This window comes from Mixophyes fleayi, chromosome 1 (assembly GCF_038048845.1).
Source record: "Mixophyes fleayi isolate aMixFle1 chromosome 1, aMixFle1.hap1, whole genome shotgun sequence".
Classification (NCBI taxonomy): domain Eukaryota; kingdom Metazoa; phylum Chordata; class Amphibia; order Anura; family Limnodynastidae; genus Mixophyes; species Mixophyes fleayi.
The window spans coordinates 441,085,558-441,113,193 of NC_134402.1; the positions used below are offsets into that span (position 1 = coordinate 441,085,558).

At 40.3% G+C, this 27,636-nt stretch overlaps 1 protein-coding gene across 3 annotated transcripts in view; it reads right to left on the bottom strand.

The window, feature by feature from the left end:
- Positions 1 to 27,636, bottom strand: part of RAB27B (RAB27B, member RAS oncogene family) — a 187,217-nt gene that overhangs the window by 148,127 nt on the left and 11,454 nt on the right. The window lies entirely within an intron of this gene.

Genomic DNA, 27,636 nt, shown 5'->3' on the forward strand with positions numbered 1-27,636 from the left:
ATACTGGGTAATACATACAGACAGAGAGGTAAGAGAACCCTGCTCGAAAGCTTACAATCTACATACATATACATACACACACACTCACATCATATTTCCAAATTTTTATATTCCCGGTGGGGAGGTCAAGTATCAAGAGTAGGGGGTCATTTTGCACCAATTTGCATCATTTTGCTTCCGCCCCACCACGCAATCACGCGATCGAAGGGAAAGGGGTCACCAAAGTGACGCTACTTCTCTCGGAAGTCTGTAAAAACTCCCCCACTCCAACGTTTTCCCTACATGAACATATACCATCATAAACAAAACTATCAGTAGAACAAGTTACAAAACTCTACTACAATAATCTACAACATAACGCACATGATCCAAAAGTAATTAATCTTCGCACATTGCTGAAAATTTTCACCTCCAAACCATCAGATGTATTACGTATGGAGGGTCTAAACTCAAATGTCCAGTGATGTGTGGAGATTCCCTAAACCAAACTGCATGTTGTTTGGGCTATCCTGCCATTCAGAAAACTAGAGGAGGCAGCATTGACTTATGGGGCTAATCTTTATTTATTGCTCAAGCGGGCAAATTGAATTTATAATTATATTAAAAGGAGCAAAATTATTGTTCATTATGTGAATTATATTGTATTGCTGGGTTGCGAATGAGGCAATAATTATTTATGATGGAGCCAACGATTATTATTTAATGATGGCATCATTTATACTGCACACTTGTGGGACTATAAGGACCAGCATGCACACACAAACAATACTTCCCCAAAATCAAAATGCTAGATCTACCTCATTTGTTACTGAATCTCCTCTGAGGGTGAACACGGTGGCGTAGTGGCTAGCACTGCTGCCTTACAAAACTGGGGTCATGAGTTCAATTCCCAACCATGGCCTTATTTGTGTGGAGTTTTGTATGTTCTCCCCGTGTTTGCGTGGGTTTCCTCCAGGTGCTCCGGTTTCCTCCCACACTCCAAAAACATACTGGTAGGTTAATTGGCTGCTAACAAAATTGACCCTAGTCTGTCTCTGTCTGTGTGTGTATGTTAGGGAATTTAGACTGTAAGCTCCAATGGGGCAGGGACTGATGTGAATGAGTTCTCTGTACAGCGCTGCGGAATTAGTGGCGCTATATAAATAAATGTTGACGATAATGATGAACATCAGTTTGCATTGGCTCCAAATGCATAGTTTAATGTTAGCAATGCACCATAGACTGAACTCACAAACAACCATCTTAGGCATAACAAGCGGTAAATAATGAATATATTACAACATTTATAATATAATCACTGGAACCTAAAATCAGACGACAACAGATGGCTCCTGCGCCCAGTCAATGAACTGTAGAGAATACAATATAAAATGACAAGACAGAAGAGCATGTGAAGATTATTAAAGACAAGTGCTGCACTTTTCTTTCGAAGGATGAAACCAGCCTTGGTTGAATGCTCCACTTGTGTAATTACATTTAGTCAATATATGACAGTTGTTAGGGTTGAACCTTTAGAAAATCCTGCTCATTAATACTCAATGGGCTGCGGTTTACTTACATCATTTCATCCTAAACAATCCTGCAGTAGTCAGTACAAAGCCTTCTGAAGGGATAATCAGGGGATGAGCAGAAACATTGATATACCCTGTGTGCATTATTATCACATTTAATATTGCAAAAGGAAAAGTCATTACATGCATATTAAAGGTTGGAAAAAAGGTCAAACTCTTCCATATAACTGTTCTGTTGATCTAGAACGCAAACACAGAAGACATTCGCAACATTCAGACGGATTATAAAAAGGGGAGGTGAGAAGGTTAGGTCCAGAGCTTAAACAACACATAAAGACACTGTTTAACGCTAATATATACAAAAAGCCGTGCATTACTGAGCTGAATAATATACATTAACTAGAGAGCTTAAACTTATCTAAATATGTCCGCCATGCTTTATCTCAGCAAGTTGGCATATTAAGCGGCAGACACTTCTCTAACATACCACTTACACTGCAGAAATGAACACTGTGAATGGGTTGGTCCACACAAAGGGGCATAGCCTGTGATGTCACAGCAGCTCAAATGACTGCATTCTCAACTTTTTGCCCTGTATCCGATGCCCTTACGACACTGTCCTAAAGATCTACAAGGAGCTTTAGCTCTCTGTAAAGGAGTGACATTACTTTTTAACAGATACACTGGAACATAAAGGAAACACTGAGCAATGTTGTCTACTTTCATGGTTAACATCCGAATATTTAATTTTGGGACTTCCTTTAATATTGCGAGGGGAAAAACCATTGTATGAATATCAAGGCTGCCTATAAGCCTGTAAACCTCCACTTCTTCCATGCAACTACTGATCGGGAAAAAGCCGATAAACATATAAAATATTCACAGCCAGTGACAGAATACAATAAGGGTAGACGGGGATGTAGCCCGGAGCCCAAAGATTAATTGAGCCACAAAGAGCGTTGCATGCAGACGAGAAAGTGTCAGTACTGGAGAAATTAACCCATCTTATTCACAGGAACACTTTGCCTGCACTCTGTATTACGGATGGTCGGACATCCATGCTTGTCATTGGGTCAATTGCTTTCCCAAAGCGGAATACTGAAAAATTTAAGTAAATGTATTTATCTGCCACCAGATCAAACATTGAGAAACTTGTATTATGCATATCAGATGAATGAAAATTATATAGTATGAGCATTCTGTACTTTATAAATCAAGTTACTTCCTTGTGTCCCAGGTTAAATGAAAGAGTTGGCAGCACCTGTGGTCGAAGTGGAGGTAACTGTCAATCAGATTTTGTGGATTATAAATAACTATTACCCTATAGTGAAAAGCAGCTCCAGGCTGGTGTCTCTCTATGGGGAGAGGGCTGCACAAAAATCAGTTTGCTGAAAGGGTTGGGATTCTTATTCCCCCCCCCCCCTCCTCTTGGGGGGCTGCAGAGGCCTGATATAATTAACAAATTTGAAACTCTGGTGTAACAATTTGCTATAATGTGGTCCCAATATAATGGACAGCTGTCTCTAAGATTCCTGCCCAATCTAAGGGACCCCTTCCCTTTAATTGGAAACCATTGGGGTGGCAAAGCCTTATTAAATTATCTGAGACCCCACAGTCAAATCATCAGATGGAAAAGAAAGTTCTGCTAGCCACAGCCCAGCTATGAATCAAAATGCTGTAATGTTCTGTGTGTGTAAACTCTTTATTGTTCTTTATTTATAAGGCGCCACAAAAGTCTGCAGCACAGAACAATGAAGTGCGGAGCGTGGAACAAAGACGTAGAAGGACAACGGGCACAGAGGGAAAACATGAGACAGAACAGCTTGATACAGCAAGAAAGCATAATACAGTGCATAAGATATAGTGCACAGGGTGTATGGTAGGTGACTTACAGAATATGCAGGAAGTGTGGGCAAGTTCGCTGATGTGGAAGAGGTGGGAGGAGATAAGGCAAGAGATAGGAGGACCCTGCTTGTGAGAGCTTAAAATCCAGAAGGGGGGCGAGGCTGACACAGGGGCTGGTGTCACAAAGGGCGTGTGAGTAGGGTGGGTGGGTCAATTGGGGGTGGAGTTAAGACGTAGACTGGCAGGCTTTGATAGACAGGTTGAAGATATCGAGGGTGGGGGGCTGAGGACTTTGTAGGTGAGGAGTTTGCAATGGACTCTAAAAGGGGAAAGGGAACCAGTGTAGCAGAGACGGGAGGCAGAAGCGGAGAGATGAGAGAGGAAACTTGCCCCTATTATACGTCTAAAAAAGTCTTTTCATATTTGCAAAACTTGAATGAATTTCATCCGCTACTCTGAGGATAGTCTTATCAAGTACAAATCTAACAATAGAACTTTGATTGGTGTCTAGTATCATACTATGCAGTAAAACAACCTCTTTGTGCCACATTCCAGTGTAGAAGATTATATTCTTATCCATCTTCAGAATGCATTATGGTTTCAAGATTATATACATCAATACATCTTATAATTGCACACTAGAAAATTGTATATGGGGATCATGTCGAAACCATACTAAAAAAGTAGAAATGACATTTAAAATTATACTCTGTTTAAAATTGAGAATACTTTAAGAAACAGGCGTCTGATCAAGGCCATTAAGACAGAATAAGGGTCATTTAACAATATAAAGGTGAGCAAAAAATTTAATTTTGCACAAATGCACCTATCTGACCACCTTGTACTAAGAATGTCCACTTTCAGCTTCTGGGAGTTTCTCAGTGCAGTGGTTGTGTACATCCATTTGTGGGATTGAAAGCCAACTTTAAAGTCCCCTCTATTATAACTTTTTCCTTCTTTAGTTAATTACGTTTTCATTTTTCTCCTAAAATACTTATTGTCGGGACTAGAATCCAACAAAGATCCTCTGAAGCGTACATCAGTCAACCAAAACCATAAAAAAAAATTAGTATGCGGCATCACAACCTACTTTTTGTAACTGTATTTTACAAGCGCTTTCAATGTTTGCAAAACAAATGTAAATTGATCCGACACTAGAAATCATTGTGTCTACTGTTACCAAATCAATTGACCTTTTCACTTTCATGGTGTACCATTTCTGTACCATTTTTCGGGCCAGGAATTGTTCCATTTTTTCATCTGACACGTTTAAATGCATTGGGAGGCCACAGTGATTTCGCCTTTACCAACAATGAAAAATGAATGAAAATCACTAGTTGGTACAAGGCTTTAATATGTCAATATTGATAAAAAAAAAAGATAACCAATTATTTAATAAACATATAAGGTGCAATTATAGACAATAATTAGCATAATTGATGTACATTAGTTATTACAGACTATCTTAGACAAAATCCAAGTACTCTTAGGGGACGATTCAATTTTAACGCGCTATTCTAGGAATAACATGACATGCGCACTATTAGCGTTACTACGGTAAAAGTACGCAGTATTACTGTTAGTACGGTCATTTTAAGGCTGATTTTTATAACTAGCGCGGCGTTATTCCTACACTAACGGGAATGAATCTGCCCCTTATAGTCAAAATGCTGCTTCAAGGACTTTTGTAAGAACAAGGTCTTAAATACTGAAGCGGTAGCAGTTTTATATATCTCTTCAGACGCCCTACAGCAGCGTTAGACATGTAGATAGCCGGCTATTGCAGAATTACAAGATACAAATATTACGTGAGGATCGGATTAAGACCATGAAACAGGAATCAGTAATATGCAAAAAATAACTATGAATGTCTTCTAGCAAGTAAGAGTATATTTGATGGAGTTGTTCAATAATTAAGAATGTACTTAAAGTCAGCATGTAATAAAACCAACAGTGCAAGTGTTCGCTATAAAAAAAATGATCTAAAGTTTACTGATAGTCCTTTCAATGTAAGGATTATGAAATACTAGGCAAAATATGCTTGAAAGCTAAAAAGCTTAAACAAATGGTAAAGTACAAAGTTCATTTTAAGAATGTCCTAAATGGTGAAAGAATTGTTTTATGTGTAGTATATTTCCCAACATGGTCCTCAATGCATCGGACTTGAGGACAGTCTTTGAGCCTAACCCTTTTCTTTACCCAGGGCAGGCGCTGCCCATAGCTGAACCTCGGAAATTACCTAAGAAGTCAGAGTTGAGGGGGTACCAAAAACACTGAAAAAGTAACAATGTCACTTATTCAGTGTCTTTATTGTCACAGTGTTACCCCTCACGGATCACCGGCCACTAATATAGAGGGGCAGTAGTCGGCATATATATCAAGCGTTTTAACAACATTCTACAAAGGAAGAGAAGTATTAGAACACGAGGACATGCACTGACACTGGGTGGAAGTAGGTTCAGAGGAAATTTGAGGAAAATCTACTTCACAGAAAGGGTAGTGGGTAAGTGGAATAGCCTCCCATCAGAGGTGGTAGAGGCTAATACAGTAGAGCAAATTAGACATGCTTAAGATAGACATAAGAATATTACTACAAAGATTAAAGGACCAAATAGGGTTTGAGGTTACCATAGGTTAATTAAATAAAATGAGCAGACTAGATGGGCCGAACTGTTCTTATCTGACATCAAATTCTATGTTTCTATGTAACCAGAATGCATTTGACAGAACTCTGAAAAGACAGGCAGGGATCAGGATTAGAGAAGAAAGCAGCATCTTTTAAACAAGCTAGGGGTCAGGGCAGGTATAGATATGAAAGCAAATCCATTTAAAAAAAAAAAAAAAGAGTCAATAGTAGAGCAGCAATTCCTTTACACTATCTTGGTCAAACACTGATAGCAGAACAGATCAGGCTACAAGGCACACTAGGTCAAGCAGGAACTATCACCAGCATTGGTATGCTGCCAGGAAGAGGTTTATAAAAGGCAGCAACACCAATCAGAAGCGCAGAATGTTTAGTTGCATGAGTGTGTTAGGTGATTGTACACCTGAGGCTGCCAGACTGAGAGCTGAACACATTTGCCTAGTAACCAGCTGAATAGATCCTACACATAGTAGTAGTAGTAGTAGTAGTAGTAGTAGTAGTAGTAGTAGTAGTAGTAGTGATTGCACAGATGATAGATCAAACAAAGAGGAGAGCTCATATTTCTTAATACTGGGCTATGGTGTCAAGGACCAGCACCACACTCACAAAGGAGAAGATACTGCCCTCATTCCAAGCCAAGTAAGAAGTGGAAAGCGTCTACATGGGGAGAGGGGTGACTGGGGTGCATGTTGTACCCTTTTCGGTACCTACTGCAACAGCCAAGGATTTGTTCCCCAGCATATATACTTATTAACTGTAAAACATTTCTATTTACTTATTACATATTACAGTTCACATACAATCAGATTCTCGCTAACTCTGTGCCCTATATACTCGGTAACAATCATTTTTTTGCTATTTAGCAGCACAAGTTTTTTTGGTTTTTTTTTAAGGCGCAGCACAGACCTTTCTACTGGTAAAAGGCCCAGTAAACCTTCCCTAAAATATTAATACTACAGGAACCATCTGCCTTGTGCAATTATTCCCCAACAATATAGCACACTATATACTGGCTGTTGCTAGGAGATCTCAGCTGGTGATATAAGTGTTATAAGACTTCCCGTCTGCTGTTATCTTCTTCTGTAACGTTTGATTTCCTTATACTCTATTAATACCAAAGATCAGGTGAACTATATTTGATTTACAAAAAAAAAAATCTGTCAGGGAGAAAGACTTTGCTGAACGTGACATGACTACAGTATATGTGAAAAGCATTTTAGGGAACAGTATTTTTAAATCCTGATAAATCCATATTCCATGCGTGAATTATATATCCATCCTTTTTAGCAGTTTTCCTTACTTGCTGATGCTCACAAGAATATACACATAACATTATTTATTGAGGCCTGTGGAACATATTCTACCTATCACGGCTCATTCCCAGCTGGTGCAGATTAATCTATGTTGTCTCAGACACTCACACGAATTGTAGCTGCAACAGCACCATTCACTGCTAGTTTCCCTGTAGTGAGGTGTAATAAGTAAAAAAAAAAAAATCTGATTGTCCTATTTTAATGCATTTATTAATGTGTGAAAAACACAATAAATGTGGAAATAGGTGCAATCAAAGTGACTGTTTTCTCTGCCAAGAGTTACCTGTTTTGTAGAGTGTAGCTAAGTAATGTCTACATGCTGAGTTCTATTGTAGTGTATAGGAAAGGGTTAGGAGTCATCCGAGAGCTCAGAGTACTATCCTTTCACACACTGGTCCTTTCAGCTCCAAATCTGATAATAAGATGCAAATCATCTTATAAATTTGGGGGCTTGAATCATCATCAACTATTTATATAATGCCACTAATTCAGCAGCGCTGTTCAGAGAACACACTCACATCAGTCCCTGCATTGGAGCTTACAGTCTAAATTCCCTAATATACACACACACACACACACACACACAGACTGACTAGGGTCAATTTGATAGCAGCCAAATAACCTACTAGTATGTTTTTGGATTGTGGAAGGAAACCCACGCAAAAACGAGGAGGACATACAAACTCCACACAGATAAGGCCATGGTTGGGAATTGAACTCATGACCGCAGTGCTGTCAGGAAGAAGTGTTAACCACTGAGCCACCATAGCAAATAAGTAGAAAAAGTGTGTGGTTCAATTCTGAAGATAAAGATGGCTTTTCTATCAAGCTGCTCCCATTGCGGGATTACTAGTTCTACAATTCCAAAGAGAAACCAATCTTTGCATGCCTTTGTTTCATGGTGCAATATTTTCAATATTTTCCTGTTCTGCCTCCATCTCCCCATCTCATTCAAAACCCTAACCCAATTACCTTAGCTTTTCGTTCATTATGTGATGCAAAAGTGGGAGAGTGTCGCCCAGTGACCTCATCACGGAGCTGCACACATCAGGGACTGGGAGCGGCTGCTTCACCAAAATAAAAGAAAAATAATTTAAAGTTTTTCAAACTCAAGGTGGCGGAACTGGCAGGTCACGGGGTGTACATTAGTCACTCCATGCCATAGAGTCAGTTCGGGCCCCTTACAGATGTACCCCCTATACCTCCCTGATGGTGGCCCTGCCTAATTCACTTACAGACATCCACAGACGTCAGAACAAATCTATTATATAATCATCAGGAACTTGAACATGCTTCCATCATGAAAGTATAGTGAGTTTAAAAAGTGCTTCACTATCAATTGCAGCTCAATGTTACGTCAACCATACACCAGCTGACAAATTATTAGAAATAGAAGGAAATCAAGAAGGATTAAAGTGTTATTGATCTCTCACAGTACTATCCAATCGAATAAATAATACTTATATTTCATTCTGACGCGTAGTCGTTCTTAACTTTCCAACAACAGAATCCAGTGACATTGCAAAGAATAATGAAAACAGGTACTCCTAAAAAATGAGTGAAAAAAGCAATCTTGTAGTAAATAACAATGTTATCCTGGGAATTTTTTTTCTTTAGCAACGCTCTCTTCCAGATGTTAAATTCAAGGTAGGTTGAACTGTGAGACCCAGATTTCACCCTGCGACATGTTACGACCCAAAAGAAGGGGGTCTTTATTAGGGCAGCCACGGCCAATGTGCGATGCAGATGACCCCGATACTAACTTGCACTAGGACCTCTGTAGGAGAGGGAGGTGCACCTTACTCCTGATTAGATGGCTGCTGCACTTGTCCAATCAGGGGCCATCTCTCATCTGTACCAGTTGGTCAGAGCTGCACTTGTCCAATCAGGGGCCATCTCTCATCTGTACCAGTTGGTCAGACCCCATAGCTCTGCTAAAGCAGTGCTAGTGCACATAGGTACAGGGGGATCACTGAATCTGGGGAGGACGTAGTGTTTTTACCTAGTGAACCCAAAGAGGAATAGCCCCTTTAATTTACAACTAAAGCTGTAAGCAAGGCATGTAAATGTTATATGATGGCTAATGAAATAAAAGTCTCATTTTTTTGGCCCCTATTTCATCAATATGCAAATGAGACAACCTTATGAAGGAGTTTGCCAGGCTTCACATCTGCCCTCATATCCCAGTGCCCAGGACATTTTCCTTAGCACCAGTTTTCAGAAATGTCCACCTCTTTGTATTGTCACTTAATCATCATCAACATTTATTTATATAGCGCCAGCAAATTCCATAGCACTTTACAATTGGGAACAAACATTAATAAGACAATACTGGACAGAGCCATAGAGGTAACAGAACCCTGCTCACAAGCTTACAATCTATAGGGAGTTTGAAACACAAGGACATGTGCTACATCATAGAATGCAAAAGTAAAAGTATTGAGTGGGCTGTGTGTGTGGCAATGTTGGTCAGAGGGTTGTTGTCTTGTGTTAGCTGTGTAGAGGGGGGTAACAGGGGAGATTAAGATGATGGTTGAGGAATATCATAACCTTGTCTGAAGAGGTGGGTTTTCAGAGAACTCTTGAAGGTTTGAAGACCAAAGGAAAGTCTTACTGTGCGAGGGAGGGAATTCCACAAAGTGGGTGCAGCCCGGAAAAAGTCCTGTAACCGAGAATGGGAGGATGTGATGAGTGAAAGAGAGACATAGATCTTGTGCAGAACGGAGGTGCCGAGTTGTGAGATATTTTGAGACAAGTGAGGAAATGTATATCGGTGCAATTTTGTTGACGGCCTTATATCTTAGTAGAAGAATTTTATATTGGATTCGCTGAAATACAGGCAGCCAACGTAGAGACTGACAGAGTGGCTCAGCAGAGGAATAACTGTTTGCAAGGAAAATCAATCTAGCCGCTGCGTGCAAAATAGATTGTAGGGGTTCAAGTCTGACTTTGGGAAGACCAGTAAGGAGGGAATTGCAATAGTCAATGCAGGAGATGATGAGTGCATGAATTAACGTTTTTGCGGTGTCTTGTGTCAGATATGTGTGTATTCTGAAAATGTTCTTTAGGTGTATAACATGATTTAGATATAGAGTTGATGTGGGGAATAAACGACAGTTGTGAGTCAAGGATTACACCTAGTCAGTGAGCTTGCGGGGTGGGAATTATGGTCATATTATCAACAGAAATAGAAATGTCAGGCAGGGAGCTTCTGTTTTTGGGTGGGAATATTATTAATTCAGCTGTTGAAAGATTGGAGTTTGAGTTGGCGAGAAGACATCCAAGATAAAATGGCAGAAAGACAGTCAGTAACGCGAGACAACACAGATGGTGAAAGATCAGGAGAGGATAGATAGATTTGTGTATCATCCGCATAGAGATGATACTGAAATCCAAAGGAGCTTATTCGTTCTCCAAGAGAAGTGGTGTAGATAGAGAATAGCAGAGGACCTAGGACTGATCCTTGTGGTACTCCAACTGATGAAGGAAGTGGAGCAAAGGTGGATCCAGAGAAATTAACACTAAAAGAGCGATTAGATAGGTAGGATGAGAACCAGAATAGGACAGTGTCTTCACGACCTAGGGATTGTAGCGTTTGAATGAGCAGAGAGATCCAGGAGAATCAGAAGAGAGTAATGGTTATTACTTTTTGCTGTGATCAAATCATTGACAACCTTGGTCAGCGCAGTCTCTGTGGAGTGTTGAGAGCGGAAGCCTGACTGAAGATGATCCAATAGGTTGTTTGCTGTAGGAAAGTGTGTTAGGCGAGTGTAGGCAATTCTCTCGAGAAGCTTGGAGGGGCATGGGAGCTGGGAGATGGGGCGGTAATTTCACTTCTGTGCTTTGAAATTGTACAATAAAAGTAATGAAAACATTGCCTCCTGGTCCACAACCCCTGTCTTACCTCTTGTAATGCTGCAAGGCACCGTGTAAAAGGCGACCTGTGGGATAGCCTACACCGGCGGTCCCCAGCCGCTGCTTTCGATCAACTATATTTGCTTTACATAAAGCAGTATCTAGCTAGCAAATGTGGAGGAGGAGGTGGGAGAGGCATGGGTGAGAGGTCTGATGAGCATGTGAGGGGTGTGTGATGCAGGTCTTGATGGGCATGTAGCACAACTATGATGGGCATTTGGGCAGAGGTCTAGAGGGCATGTGGGGGAAGTTTTGGAGTACATGTGGGGGTATTTTGTGGCAAGTGGGGGTCTCAGGCATTTGGTTGTTTTCATGCTGTTCTTTCATTCTTGAAATACAGAGTAATGTGAGCTCCTTTTGAAGGTTAGAGGGCTGTACAATATGTATCTTGAGTACAAGGTAGCGAAGGATATATAGAATGGAAGTACACGGTGTGCAAGAGAATAACCAGAGAGGCGGCAAAAGTTAAGGCAGGCAGCAAGCAGGGATAACGAAATACAAGGCAAAGGTCAAGGTGGGCAATGACCAAGGAGGTCCGGTAACAATGCCAAAGGTTGAGAAGGGCAGCAGACAGCAAATTCCAGACAATGCAAAGGTCAGGAAACAGGAGATTATAAATTAAATATTAGCAGGCTGCACAAATGAACACTGCAGGCGCTACAACCGGTCTTCCAACCGGTCTTCGCAACAACAGGCTGTGGGGGGGGGCTTGCTCCTAATGGAACACTGTGATTGGATACAAATAGTTTAAGGTAACTTATAAGAATTGAAGATGTTTGAGATAAAATTCCAATCATAGGAGGAGGGGGGGGGGGGGGATATATTTTGCCTGAACACCAGACATTTTTGTCAGTCATGCCATGGAAGGACATTGTAGTCAATCCTCTATAGCCTAAAATAGCTGACAGAGAACAATGGCTGTACTCACCTGCATTAACAGATACCAGGGGCTAGATTTACTAAGCTTCGGGTTTGAAAAAGTGGGGATGTTGCCTATAGCAACCAATCAGATTCTAGCTATCAATTTGTAGAAGGTACTAAGTAAATGAAAGCTAGAATCTGATTGGTTGCTATAGGCAACATCCCCACTTTTTCAAACCCGCAGCTTAGTAAATCTAGCCCCAGATGTCTTTCAGTCGTACACATATATTTGAGAATTTTATTATTAATCCTGTTACATTAAGTGAGACAATTGATATTTTAGGCTTAGAAACCTATATGATAGAAACCTGTTGTATAAATCACAGCCACACAAGATTATCGTGACCAACATAGTAATATATCTCAGCCGCATTACTTACACACCGTGTGCATTCAGCGCAGACTGACAATTCATAGAACCAGAATTAGCTGATGCGCAAAGACATTTAGATATGTTATGTGTCAATCAGCTGCCATCCCAATATTAAAGTCATGAACTCTGCATCACGCTGCCCTGCTACAGGCATTAAATAAAAACTGGACGTGTAAGCAGTGAGCCTTCTGGACCAAATGGAGTTATCGTGCAATGAATCCTATGAGATTTACTCTATTGATTTCCTTTCAGATGTATGAGAATTTTAAGTGTTTGGATACTGCAAGCAATGGGAAATTAAAGGGCTTGAGTCAGGCTCAGTAATTAGATTGCGATGCCTACAAACGCTCGCTGGTCTGGCTCGCCAAGACTGGGCATTTATCATTTCCACTGACGGGTTTCTCAGCATCTGATGACAAATCACCTTTCTTATCACCACTCTGTCATTCCTGTCCAGCTCGTTGGATGATTAGCACACACTATTCCTAAAACACATTTATTTTTAATTAACACATATCCTAAATTCTGGTAGGATGGTTCAATGATGAAATACAAATTGCTACTAATGACCAACACTTCTAACAGCTAAAAATATTATCAGTAAATACATAATCAGTTTTAGGAGCTTATCAGAACTGAGGAGATCGGAGATTTTGGTTACGGGGGGGGGGGGGGGGGGGGATATTTTTCTCAAGCACACCGGACGTCCTGTCTTTACTGAGTGACAGTGCAAGCAGCAGTTCTGGGACTGAAATACTAATAACAGAAAACAGTCACTTGCATTCACTTGGAAAGCAAACATGGATACTTTCTTAAAATGTCACGTTCTGTCAATGTATGGAAACTTTCACAAATTCAGTATGTTAATCAAAGTTATAAGCAACTGCTCCTGGTTCTACAGAGAAGTGCATGGATTTGCAGGCTAAGTTGGTGGAGGTTGCGAGGGGGAAAAAATTTCACCTGCCGAGAAACTTTGCCAAGTCAAAAAAAACACTGTATTTTTTAACACATCCTCATTAAAAGCGTTTTTCAGTTAAGAGCTCTAGAACTCTTCCTGGCCAGAAAAAAAACTAACCTGCACGTAGGAGGTCAAACAAGGCTAAAACAGACTGGGGAGATCATACAAAAAAAAATAATCACTGCACATGCACAAAACGCAGCCACATTCACATGCATCTTCCCTTGCAAAGGTCTTTTTCTACAACGGACGATTTCTGTGAGGGAATGGGACAGGGAAGGAGCGTTCGTACGGGCGTGCCAAACTCAAGCGCATGCAGCCATGTCTGAATCCAGCTCCGAGCATCTCAAAGTAATGTGTATCTCTTGTTCCAGGTACAGAGCTAGTCCTAGTCCTGATTACTAGTGATGATGCATGCTAGCGCATGTGTTTGCAATCTGGAGCAAGTGTAAAAACATATCTTATGTTCAGTAGAGAATAAGAACATCCTAATAAAGGTGGAGAAATAATTTTTTTGTTCTCATTAATGCTTATATTATTGCCAGATGAAATTAATTGAATAGGTTTTTTATCTTTCTGTACATCCTTCTGAGAATGTATATTGCAGATAGGAATCAGACGTATCCTGCAGTGTATTGTGTAGTAGAGCACAGCAGACCTACACCCGAATTCCTCAGCGCACGTATCTTCAGATCCGCTCCTTGCTGAATTTGAGAGTACGCAGAGCCAATTTACACACGTTGCGCTCAGTATGTTTTGATGCCTCAGGCTCCCTGTCTGCGGGTGGAAGTTCTGTCAGCAGAAGCTGTGCAATGCGCTAAAAACCCAGTAGGTGGGGAATAAATGATATTACCCAGAAGCCCATGCAGCACTTTGAGAATGGCGTTTTAGAATTTTGTTTCATTGAATATTATGACCACAAAGGGCACTGAACCAATATTTTATCACCCCACAGCTACACCCATGCAGATCAACAGAAAACTATAACTATCACACTAATCTGTGGCTAATTTAATTTTTGCAAATATGCCAAAAAAAAAATAAGGTTATTTGCCTATGGTTTACAAAAACGTACATAAATATAATTTAAAATAACGAACACATTTATCCCTTACATTTCAATGACTATTTTGTACAATGAAGTACGGCCACAGGACAACACATTTTACATGGCCCTGGAAAAAACACAATTGCGCTTCAAAACAGATAATATATAAATTAAACATATGTTACATCCACTGAATGTTACAACAGTTTGGTTACTCAGCGTGAAGTTAGCCATTGCCTGGGCAGCTGCAAGTATTCATGGGAATAAATGTATTGGAGGAGCATGCTCAGTGAGTTCCTGAGAAACATCCTGTGACATCATCAACCTGCCAGCTTTCAGAGCATAGGCTCTGACTGATCACATGATAATAGTGTCACAGGATCTCCTTACTCATACAAAGCCAACTTCAATATATACTGTCCAAAGCGGGGAGAGAGAAACAGGGCAGGAGGGAGGGTGAGAATGTCTGTGGGTGAAGGGGAAGAAGACTGTGGGGTAACGGCGGTCAGAGGGGTCTATATATATTCCACCTGGTGATGCTGGACATGACACTAGAAACACCCCTTAGACAGAGCAGAGCACACCCCTTCTATGGCGCACCATGCTTTGAGCACAGTCACCCTGAAATGATTCTTCAAAAGTTGTCAAGTATGCATTAATAATGAGCAGGGTAGTGGCGCAATGACGTGTTCTATGTTCCATGTATAGCTAACAGGCATAATTAACAAAATGCTGGTTCATGGGGTAGATGTTGGGAGTGCAGAAAGAACCAATGTGCCTCTACCCAATGGTATTTATGACACAGAGAGGGAGGGTCTCATTTTTATAGGTGATTCTTCTCAATCATCATATGTATTTTAATACCTGTAGACTGCAATCAGGCTGTACTACTAGGTTACATTTTCATAAAACTACAGCAGCACCAGATTATACCATTTATTCACTTAACCTTAACTTTTAGCATTACCGCACTCTAATCTTAACAATATAGAACCTGATTCATTAAGACAATTTTGAGCGTATCGTACGCAAAATCACTTTGCGCATGCCCAGAACCGGGACATACGCCAGTAAGCGCTGCCGTGTATGCTCAGTCTTCACACACATAGAACGTTTACTACAGTCTACAATTTAGGGGAGTAAACAGCATGGGGATCAGCATTTGGCCATAGCAAACTCAAGTGCAGGCAGTCACGTCCGAACCTAGCTTTGGGCATCGCAAAGTTACTTGTGTTTCTGCCGCATCTCTTGCTTCAGCTACAGTCCTGATCAGTAGTGATGACAGTCTCGTATACATGCTATAACATGTGCTTGTAATCAAGAGCAACTGTAAAAAAAATTATGCTCAGTAGACATTAACATTATCCTGATAAATGTAATGTATTTTATTTTCTACCATTTGATCCTTAATATGATTGATCGTTAATAATATATATATATATATATATATATATATATATATATATATATATATATATATACACATACATACTTTTCTCTGCATGTTCTTTTGGGACTTTGTAATAGGTATTGGACGTATCGTGCAGTGTCTCAGAGTACAGCAGACTTACACCTGAAATCAACATAGTACGTATCTTGAGATCCTTACATTGATGAATTTGGGCGTGCGCAAAGCTAAAATACATGCATTTTCTAACCAAACGCAGATTGCTTTCAGTACGCATGTCTTGATAAATCAGGCCCATAGTTTACAGTATGTTGCCATATTTTTAATGTAACTTACACATTATATAAAACATATAGTCATGGCCTAAAGTTTTGAGAATGACACAAGTATTGGTTTTCACAACCTTTTTATCAGATGTTGCTATGGTATACTGAAGTAACATTACAAGCATTTCATAAGTGTCAAAGGTTTTTATTGACAATTACATTGTTTATGCAAAGAGTCAATATTTGCAGTGTTGACCCTTCTTTTTTAAGACCTCTGCAATTCGCCCTGGCATGCTGTCAATCAGCTTCTGGGCCACATACTGACTGATGGACGCCCATTCTGGCCTAATAAATGCTTGTCAGAATTGACCACAAGTTCTTAATTGGATTAAGGTCTGGGGAGTTTCCTGGCCATAGACCCAAAATTTCGATGTTTGGATCCCCGAGCCACTTAGTTATCACTTTTGCCTTATGGCAAGGTGCTCCATCAAGACATTGTTCATCACCAAACTGTTGTTGGATGGTTGGGAGAAGTTGCTCTTGGAGGATGTTTTGGTACCATTCTTAATTCATGAATGTGTTCTTAGGCAAAATTGTGAGTGAGCACACTCCCTTGGCTGAGAAGCAACCCCACACATGAATGGTCTCAGGACGCTTTACTGTCGGCATGACACAGGACTGATTGTAGCGTTCACCTTTGCTTCTCCCGACAAATGTTTTTCCAGATGCCCCAAACAATCTGAAAGGGGATTCATTAGAGAAAATGACTTTACCCAAATCCTCAGCAGTCCAATCCCTGTAGCTTTTGCAGAATATCAGTCTGTCCCTGAGGTTTTCCTGGAGACAAATGGCTTCTTTGATGGCCTTTTTGACATTAGGCCATTCACAAAAAGTCTTCGCCTCACTGTGCATGCAGATGCACTGGTGGTGCCCCGATCGTGCAGCTTAATCAACTTTAGAGACAGTCCTGGTGCATGCTGGATTTTCTTGAGCACCCTGAAGCCTTCTTCACAACTATTGAACTTCTCTCCTTGAAGTTCTTGGTGATCTGATAAATGGTTGATATGGGTGCAATCGTACTAGCAGCAATATCCTTGCCTGTGAAGCCTTTTTTATGCAATGATTACTGAACATGGTTCCTTGCAGCTAACCATGGCTAACAGAAGAAGGACAATGATTTCAAGCACCACCCTGCCTTTTAAAGCTTCCAGTCTGTTATTCTAACTTAATCTGCATGACAGAGTGATCTCCAGCATTGTCCTCATCAACAATCTCACCTGTGTTAAAGAGAGAATCACTGATCTGATGTCAGTTGTCCCTTTTGTGGTGAGGCTGAAATGCGGTGGAAATGTTGTTTTTGGGATACAGTTCATTGTCATAGCAAAGGGGGACTTTGAAACTTTGAAATTAATTGCAATTCATCTGGTAACTCTTCTGGAGTATATGAAAATTGCCATCATAAAAACGGAGGCAGCAGACTTTGTAAAAAATATTAGTGTCATTCTCAAAACTTTTAGCCATGACTGTAGATTGGAACATAGCTTATTTTAGGGATTACAACCAAGCAAGGTACATTTTCACAAGAAAATCAGATTTTACTGTTTTTAAGCCGATATCCTCAAAGCCAGAGGACTTATTTTCTGAGATTTTGTTTGATGAATAAAAGCAACATAATGGGAAAATTTATGGTACAAAACCCAGCAGGGCATTGGATTTAGTTAAAGTCTTTTATCAATGTATAGGAGTATGCAGCGCGAGGAGGAACACATGGAACAAGCAAAAATTAAAAAGCTGCTACAAAGTATAAATACAGCTGACAAAAGCAGCCTGCTCAGACAATGAGAAACAAAAGGACAAAAGAAACATAAATAAGCTAGATGTAAAATAAACAGTAGCCTGAGCTCTCTCACGCAATTACCAGGAGAGAAACTTTCTTAAGGGTATTTATAAAGCACAGGTAGGGTGCCGGTAAAGCCTGTATTAAAATTAAGGCTTATTCAACTCTTTAGCAAACGCGTGCTCGGCCAGAGCCACTGCGCACAGATTGAACATTGCCGTATGCTCAAACCCTTGACAGACATATTACGTTCTAAGAATATTAAATATCGTTGGGGATTTCCTCTCAACCTACAAGTGTCCAACAACGGAAAGACAAGAGTTCTTGAGAACACCCCACACAACACATTAAACCTTTCTGTTCTCACTTTGGTTTAATGGAGGTGGAACTCCAGGAATGGCAACAGCAATTTGCCCGACCACAGCCAACTTGCAGTGTAACCTGGCAAAAAATAGGAAGCCCCAGAGATGAGACAAGGAGACGTCAAGATCCACCAGAATCCTCAAATTCCTAATCTTATGCCTGCTTCTGGTCTTCTTAGTAATTTTTACAATAGGTGATTCTAGATTAGATAGATTAATTAATAGATTAGATAGAATATATTCTTTTTACTATGATAATTGCTATGTGATGGCTATTGTTACTTCTATTTTTATTAGTATTAATGTTTTATCCTATTGCAATTTTTTGATATACTGATAAGATGACTGTTAGTCACTGTCATTAACCCCCCCCCCCCCCCTTTATATCCCACCGCTGGAAGAAACTCAAAAGATGGTTGTGGCTTCTCCACACCCATTTCCCTGGAGCGGTTTGACGGTATGTTGTTTTTTCCCTTATGTAGCTTCCCTACCCTCACTTTCCCACCAGCCTTAAATTCAGTAACTCACTACATATCTATAAAGTCTAAGGTCATTTACTATTCACAAATGCCAAACCAACTATTTATTCTTGAGAACATCAGAAATGCCTTTGTGAGTTACTCTGATCCCCTATGACAGATTAACTTAAATTAGTTTCAATAAATGCCAAGGGTCTTAACCTTCCTGAAAAAAGATCACGGGCACTAAAAGAAATGAGACACCTGGGAGCAGATGTTGTTTTCTTCCAAGAAACTCATTTTAAACAGGGATCTGCTCCACGGCTCTCAGATGGCTTCTATACTAGTTCATATTTTAGTAATAATAGTGAGGGTAAGACTCTAGGTGTTGCTATTCTGTTTTCCAAAAGACTCCCTTTTTCAGATTTTCCAAAAATTCGTCTTGCTGAAGGAAGAGCACTCCTAATAAAGTGTTGGTTATTTGATGTAACATACACTTTTGTAAACTTATATCTACCTAATCAAGGTCAACCACTGTTTATTTTACAGGTATTAGATAAAGTAGCAGAATATACAGAAGGAATTCTAATTGTGGGAGGTGATCTAAACTGGACCCTTCAACCAGAATTGGACACTTCCAGCGGTCGGACGAATGTACGCAGATCACAACGCTGTAAGGTTAGAAGTACCCTTCACGAACACCAGCTGGTTGACACATGGCGCCTCCAACATCGAGGGGAGAGAGATTACTCCTTTTTCCTCGCACCCTCATGATGTATATTCACAAATTAATTATTCCTTTCACATAGGTTTCTTCCTAAACTTTTATCAACATCAATTGGTCAAATAACTTGGTCAGAACACGCACCCATATCAGTGACTTTTCAACTTTCCCATTTAATGACTAGAAAATGCACTTGGCGTCTTAATGAGCTTCTTCTCCAAAACACATATTGTAAAGACCATTTAACAGCTGCTCTAGACGATTATATTTCTGATAACATTACTCCTGAGATTTCAGAAATAACTATCTGGGAAGCACATAAATGTGTCATAAGAGGGAAACTTATGGAATTAGGCTCCCGCTTGAAGAAAGAAAAAAATTGCATACCGTGATCATTTACTCAAACAGATTAGAGATTTAGAGACAACACATAAATCCAAAATGTCTAAAAGATCTGTTAATTAAGCTGACGGAGACGAGGGCGACACTTAATAATTTACTTGATGAGAAAGTTAAGTTAGATTTCCAAGGATGCAGTCACCGTTTCTTTAGGTGGGGAAACAGACCAGGCACCATGTTGGCTAAGGCCTTACGTAAACAACGAGCAAAGATATACATTGCTATGATTAAAGACGGTAGTGACCGTGAATGTAAACTAACTTCAGATATAGCCAACGCCTTCCACACTTATTACACCAAACTATAGAATCTTGAAACTCAAGAAATGGGCACTGTAGGTAGTACAAGATCAGCTCAGATTACGACATATTTGAAGTAGATTGCCTTCCCCACTCTCTCAGGTTCTAAAGTAGACAAATTAGAACAACCCTTCACTGAAAGCAAGTTGAGGGAAGTAATTAAATCTACACCCTCGTGTAAAAGTCTGGGTCCTGATGGTTTCTGTATTTCATATTATAAGACTTTTAAGGATAAGTTGATACCCCTGATGGTGTCGGCCTTTAATGCGATTTCCAGTGATTCCTATTTCTCCTCACAAAGCCTGGAAGCCCATAAAACGGTGATCCCCAAAGAGGGGAATGACCCCTCTCATGTGCAAGCTATAGGCCTATCTCCTTGTTGAACATGGATGTTAAGTTGTATGCGAATAGACTTAAATCTATGCTTCCAGATCTAATTCATTCAGATCAGGTAGGTTTTGTCCAAGGTCGTGAGGCACGGGATAACACCACCAAGGTGATAGATTTGATTTATTTGGCCTCATGTTCAACAACGACTTCAATGATTCTATCTACTGATGCAGAAAAGGCTTTTGACCGCGTAAGTTGGCTTTTCATAAGAGGTCTCCTTGAATATTTGTGATTAGGCCCGATGGGACTTCATAGAATCCTAGCACTTTACCGAGATCCCATGGCTCGAATCAAAATCAATGGGGATCTTTCGGAATCAGTAGTGATAAATAACGGAACTAGACAGGGGTGTCCACTGTCTTCACTCATATTTATATTGTGTATGGAGGCACTAGCAAGAGCCATCAGGGCCAATTCGGATATATCTGGTGTCCCGGTTGGGGAGAGAGAGAACATAAACTCGCTTTATTTGCAGACGATCTTTTGGCCGTTATTACTAATCCAGTTGTCTCTCTACCCAACTTGGTAGGAGAATTTCGAAGGTTTGGCCTATTATCTAACTTTAAAATTAACTATAGCAAGTCAGTGGCTTTAAACATTAAGACCCCGGCCGTTTTAGTGGAGGGCCTAAAAGGTGCCTTTCCTTTTATTTGACATCCCACTCAACTGAAATATTTAGGCGTTTTACTCTCTAGCGATCTTTCGCGCTTGTATGACCTCAACTTTAAGGCACTCCTGGGCAGTCTCCGAGACAGTGGTAGAATAAGAATTTCTCCTGGATAGGTAGGGTTAACATCAAAATGAATGTTTTACCCCGAATTCTCTACCGCATACAGACGTTACCTATTTTTATATCCGACTCATGGTTTCAAGACATCCAGTGTCTGGTGCGGGACTTTGTGTGGAGTGGGAGGCACCCTAGATTCAAACACAAGATATTATTTAGACGTAGATAATTGGGAGATCACCAGCTTCCTCACATTCCCTCGTACTATAACGCTACAATCTTAACCAGAATATTGTAGATGTCAGTCCAGGCAGGAAGAAAACAATGGGTAGAGATTGAATCTTTATCCCTTGAATCCCCTAGTATTACATTTATTTGGCTCGCCAAATTACCTAAGACATCACATCCTACTTTGGGACCTACCCTTGCAAAATGGTCCAAGCTCAGAACTCTTAACTCACATCTCTTCATTAATATCCCCCTTAACTCCATTGTTCAATAATCCAATGTTCCCTCCAGGTACCACTCCATTAGCATTTAATCTGTGGTTGCAGCAGGAATTCATTGTGTCGGCCAGTTGGTGGGAATTACTGGGGTCCTCTTATTTACAGAGATACAATCTAAATGGGACTTACCTGATAAAAGAGGTTTGGCGATACCTCCAGCTTAAACACTTTCAGAAATTTAACGGTTTTTGAGTCCCTCTGCAGTAGATAACATTACCCTCCACATTCTCTATCGACTATCTATAAGCTTCTAGTGGGGCATCTCTTTAGGTCTCTCCCGAAATTTACTTTAGAGTGGGAAAAGGATTTGGGAATAGAGTTGCAACTAGCAACACTTTAAGGTTCTTACAAAGTGGTAATATGCCCAACATATTTGCAAAATCTTTTAGCGGGCTGTCTAGTGCCTGCTGGAGATGCACGCAGGAACCAGGTTCACTACTACACATCTGGGGGTAAATGTATTAACATGCGGGTTCTTCAACACCCGCGAGTTCAGCGTCTTCGGCGATTAAATTTAAAGCGGCGCTGCATTGTAAAGGGAAGTTTCCCTTTACAATGCAGTGCCGCTTTAAATTTAATCGCCGAAGACGCTGAACTCGCGGGTGTTGAAGAACCCGCATGTTAATACATTTACCCCCTGGTGGGACTGTCCTATACTACAACCTTTTTGGTCACAGGTTATAGGCATTACACGGAACTTGCTTGGCCAAACTATTCCCGATACCCCAGTATTCTGGCTCCTCAATAAAATAGATATGACTATATTCAGCTTTAAAAAATCCTTGTTAAAATTTGTGATATCAGCTGCAAAGGCAGTTATACCTGTAAGATGGAGAACAACCATACCACCAAATATCTGGGACTGGATTAATAGATTAGAGCAGTGGTTCCCAAACTTTTGCAGTTCGCGGCACCCTTAGAGTCTCCAAATTTTTTCAAGGCACCCCTCCAAAATAATTACTGAGCAGTCCTGTTTTAGAAGGAGTTGGGTCAAAAAATTGTAATAAGTATTTAGGTCAGGACAGAAATACTTATTTAGTTGTATGCAAAAATGCCCCCTCTGCATCCAGACACTCTGCCCCCACTGCATCCAGACACTCTGCCCCCTCTGCTGCCCCCTGTCACACTGCCCCGCTGTCACGATCCTTCTCACTCTGCACCGCGCCAGCCATAAAAAAAAAAAAGAAAGAACACAGAAACTTAAAAATCCGCGCGGCGCCAGGACCCAGCAGCCTCCTCTCTCCCGCAGCAGCTTGCCCTGTGACAGCGCCGCGGCACCCCTGAGAGCCGCAGCGCACACTTTGGGAACTATGGATTCTTTTGCAACATATTATATTAGTTGGGGCCAATTGGTTGAACTTTATTGATTCTCCAGAGTTCGCAGCCTTAGATATATCCACCTGAACTATGTATATGTAGATACAGAGATATACTGGACCCATATGGTTGTTGGATTAGGCTATTCTACAAACTTGTTTTTATAGAAGATTTAGATATATCTTAATCAATTAGCTGAGGCCGGAATGGATCTGGTGTTATGAGGGCTCTCATTATGCTATCCTCCCACCCTTTCCTTATGTCTTTAACCCTTTCCCCACCCCTGTGTTTGTCTTTGTGTTTTATGTACTAGGTTATCAACAGCTTTCCTTATGTGGTTGGAAATGTTTGTTCTTTTTGATACATTTATTCTTCCTTGGCATGATGTCATGAGGTTGTATTTTTTTTTTTTAGCATTTACCAATCAGAACAAATACTGTTGAAAATGTTTGTATAACCTTTTTATGTTCTTAAATCTCAATAAAAACTTATTTTGAACATTGATTTACCAATAACTCCTAGTTTCCTGCACATGTGCTGAAAGCATCCTTAGTGCACATACAGCAAGTGGCTCGATTTGCACAAATGTACTTAGATTTCCACTGTGGCGTATAGGATGCGCGCATTTGCAGAGGACCACCAGTTTTCACTAGCAGAGAGGAGTTGGGCAGCACTAGCAAAGCACGTACTAGGTGCGGAAAACAAGATTATTGAAAAGCGATAAATGGGTGGAGAGTTGCATTGGCAGGGGCATTCCATGCCATGTGGAGGGGCAAATACCCATTTCCACTCTGCACCTCATACCTGGTTTCATCTCGCACTTTTAATAGGACCTGATTCAGCATAGAAGCTCATTTCCAGGTGCATGCTGGCAACACTAGCCTACTTGTTCAACCTCGCTTCCGGGAGATGGGCAAGAGTGGGAAAGTGACTTTATGATTGGTACCGTCATGACCTTGCCACCCACTGTGCAATGCCATCATCAGGTCGTACCCACTTTGCCTGAAGATAGGCCAGGCTCTCAGATCCCGCCCTACTTTTCCCGGAACAGTAGGCAAGTATGACTCTGGCCAAAGTCTCATAATTGATATAGGCCACATAGGAGGCTAAGCCAAGAAGCATTTTAGAAGGAAAAAGTCCCCCTCCTCAAAGCAGAAGCCAGGAGTCTTTTTAAGGAAAATACCATGTACAAGGATACTGAATTGTGCTATGCTGGAACGTTGATCCAGGAACGAAAAAACACTACTGTGTGTCCTAATTTTACACAATAGAATGCGGTACAATTGAGATTCTCCTTTTTATGAATGAAATGTGCTTATACACGTCTATATTAGGACAGGGAATGAGCCATGCATGGCCCAAAAACACAACCGATCCCTATTCACATGAGATCAGGATCCATCAGATGTTTTTAGGATGGATGATAAATGTAGATGATGTAGGTGATGACCTCATGTTGTCAGCATCTAATCATGCTAATATTGACCTGTCGGGTGCGTCTGTTTGGTCGAAATGATCCATCAAGATTGGAGACCCAGATGCATGTATGTTCAGGTCAAGTAACCGGGAATATCTGTGTATAGCCGCCTTATGGTAAACAGAATTTTAAATATTTGAATCTGATTGACTTATTGTTTATTTTTAAACTTACCATGCAACTATGAATGAGGATCCACCAGTGTCGTCATCCCTTCCAATGAGTAAAGCCTAAATTGAATGTTTGCATCCTATACTAAATTCTAATCAAAAATAAAAATGATCAATTGCAAAGTAGGAATACTAGGGTAGATAACGGTTTTAAAATGTTGATATCGCTGTCGACTGGAAAAAAAAACAACTTTGCACTTCCAAACATGAGAAGATTTTACCCCCTTATTGGAATTACCCCATCGATGGAACTTTTTTGATAAAACACTAGGGGATGTATTTACTAAACTGCGGGTTTGAATAAGTGGAAATGTTGCCTATACCAACCAATCAGATTCTAGCAATTTATTTAGCACATTCTACAAAATGACAGCTGGGATCTGATTGGTTGTTATAGGCAACATCTCCACTTTTTCAAACCCGCAGCTTTGTAAATCTAGCCTGATACAATTGTGTTTTGGGGTTTTTTGTAATAGAAGGGTAAATAATAACAAAAAAATATTACATATTCTACTGTATGTTTAATAGTAAAACATCTTGAGTACATATAACCCATCTGCAAACATTATAAGAATGGGGTACAAAACCAATATATTTCATGCTATAACCACAATATATATGACCGTATAACATTTACAGAAAGGATTGACATTCCAGAGGTTTTGCATTAGACCATTTGCTTAATTCCAGGGCATGTCAAACATTGATTTGACTTTTATTTGCTAATGTTATGCCTCTGAGTACAATTAATTGCCTAGTCTCATCTATATGCTTCTGACAACTCAAAGTAAGGAATGCACTCTGAAATGTTATTTAATTGCTAGTAATTATAAGAAAAGCTTTTATTTAGCATTACCTGTAACTAATGCTAAGCCTTCAATTATGTAAAAGTGCCTCTTCAATACATATCATATACTGCCCGATTCTAATTGCCGGATTGTCTTGGCTGACAATGTTTTAGATGCGAGGAGTAAAGACACAGAGCCTGCACTTGTACTGTGCATGCATAGTACATACATGCTTAGCTAGAGTGGGTACAGGGATGGTGAAGCACACAATAGAGGGGGCAGCATTAGACAGCTGTTTTTCAGCTACTGTGAGTTACCCATTACTAATCATTGATCAGTGCTTATGACGGACGTCAGCATTAGCTAGCCGCTTCCTATTGGCCAATTGCGAATTGACTATTGATGCCGATAGGCGCTTTCTTTATTGCTCGTATCTGTAGGATATGATTTTGTGAGTTCTTTTTACTGTGAAGTTTTTGCTACCTGTCATTGGCACACAAGGTGCAAAATTATACCTGCTGTATTGTAGCGAATGAGTCTTCACTAGTAAAACAAATATCTAAACAATTATTTACAAATGGGAAAGTTGCAGAACATTCACAATGCACAAATGGGTTGAGTTGGGTGCAAGTATATTTGATGTACAACGGATGTAGGCATATGGTGTATATCCACCGGTGCAGAGCTGAACACATCTTGTGATGTCTGCGAATGAGAATACACACGTAAACACGCCATACTCATTTGTGCTTTGTTATGGACACATATAAGTCCCAACTTGCCAACATATACATTCTAATAAGGTCCCCCATTAGGTCAGGGAATTCCTTACAAAAGGATGCTCAGTATACAAACCAGTTGGAGACCAGTGATCTGTCGCTCCACTTACATCCAACTATCTGCTCTACACCAACAAAAAGTCCTAATGTAGAGTTGGTGGCTGTGGTGGTGAGGTTTCCTCAGCTTCATCACTATGCAAAAGACAATCGGAGTCAAGCTGGGTAAAGATTGTTTTCTTCACCTCCAGAACACTCCCCTGCTACAAGTGATCATTACTGGTGTGGAGAAGTCCAGTGAGCGACTCAAATATGAAGCACATTATTTTGCAGGGGGAGGAAGCTGGTATCATGGCTAAACAAAGATGGCCTATACCAACCTCCTGACAGGTCCAATTTAATTGAATAAAGGACCTCCTTTTATTATTTGGTGGTACAATTATTATGGCTCTCAATGAATAGATTAAATCACTAACTTAAAACGCTAGTCAGGGAGAAATGCTATATCAAAATTTAGACGGGCATCCCTGAGGCCGGGGGAGCATCTAATGCGTTACACCTCAGCCACTAAAGGATTAAATATGTATTAAAAGGGTATATCTATTAAATTAAATGTAAATATTTAATGCATGAGCGCTGTGGTGCCGGTTAATAACTGGCGCACAGCGCCAGAAAGGGCTAAGTCCCTGCATTGGGCGCTAGGAGTCTTAATGTATTTATTTTCATATTCATGTATTGATTTTTAATGCAATAGCCTTGTGTGTGTAGGGAATGTATTTATTTCTGAGACAGGGCCAGGAAAGGAAATTTAGTTTTGTTTTCTGTGACTGTCTGAAGGCAGGTAATCTCATGTTAATTAGACCTCTTCATCTCATTGGCCAACACGTCTGTTTAGCCAGTATACACAGCAGGGGGTCACTTTCTTTCTGTCCGGGTGGCTTTTCATTCGGCATCTCAGATCCTGTCCAAATAATGTAACCTGCAAGTTTTAGTATATTACAAATTAGTGTAAATTTTGTTAACTTTGCATTGCATTTAAATCCATGTGTAGGGAACATATTGCATCCTGATACTAAAAATATCACCCATGTGGCAAAACAGTCTAGAATCAGGGGGCGGTGTTACGCCCTGCCAGGCTGTGTCCAAAACTGTATAAAAAAAGTAAGTTATCATTCCATCTTTAACAATTGAAAGACCGCTAGTA